Source organism: Lucilia cuprina, chromosome 4 (assembly GCF_022045245.1).
Source record: "Lucilia cuprina isolate Lc7/37 chromosome 4, ASM2204524v1, whole genome shotgun sequence".
Taxonomy (NCBI): domain Eukaryota; kingdom Metazoa; phylum Arthropoda; class Insecta; order Diptera; family Calliphoridae; genus Lucilia; species Lucilia cuprina.
Window position 1 is genome coordinate 88465990 of NC_060952.1, and position 1078 is coordinate 88467067.

A 1078-nucleotide genomic window follows, 5' to 3' on the forward strand; every position below is an offset into this window, starting at 1 on the left:
TTCTAGTTCTGTTCTAGTTCTGTTCTAGTTCTGTTCTAGTTCTGTTCTAGTTCTGTTCTAGTTCTGTTCTAGTTCTGTTCTAGTTCTGTTCTAGTTCTGTTCCAGTTTAGTTCTAGTTCTGTTCTAGTTCTTTTCTAATTCTGTTCTAGTTCTGTTCTAGCACTGTACTAGTTCGGTTCAATTCTACTCCAGTTCTAGTTCAGATCTAGTTCAGTTCTATTTTAGCTATACTTCTGTTCTATTTCAAACAACATACAAAGTTTGTAATTATTCAAGACCCAAAAATTATTTCATTTACTGTATATCTAAAGATAATATTATGATTTTTTTTCAGACATAAATCTTCTCAATCAAATATTTATGTAAAACATTATTTTCATTACTTATAAAAAAACAAGTGGGAGGAGGAGCAGGACTTAAGAAGATGATGATTGAATGATCAATGAAAATCTTAACAATCAATTAAGTAGTAGATTTCATTTGCAATTTTTTAAAATTTTTCAAATATTGTAGGAGTATTGATATCAATTACTCAGCCAGACAATTATACGACACAACAATCAATGTTTGGAATGGTTAGTTTAGATGGTGGTATATCCCCAAATGACTAAGACACACCAAGTGGACGATAGCTAATAAAAATTACTCACTGGCCACCGAATGAGTTTAGTGTGGCGTTGAGTCTGGACATATTATTTATTTACGTTTTTTTTTTTAATTTTTTTACAAAAAACTTACAATTGTCGACAATTAATTTGAATTATTTATGAGACTGCGATTTCTTTATTCATGTTTCTTGTTGTTATGGTGTTAAATTGTCATATATGGTAAAAATTTAAGTTTAAATTTCATTAATTTGGTTTGTTTCTAGTTCAGTTTTAGTTGAGGTCTAGTTGTGGTCTAGTTCATGTCTAGTTTAGTTCTAGTTCAGTTCTAGTTTAGTTCTCTTCAGTTCAAAATCAGTTATAGATCAGTTCTAGTTCAGTCTAGTTCACTTCTAGTTCAGTTCTAGTTCAGTTCTAGTTCAGTTCTAGTTCAGTTCTAGTTCAGTTCTAGTTCAGTTCTAGTTCAGTTCTAG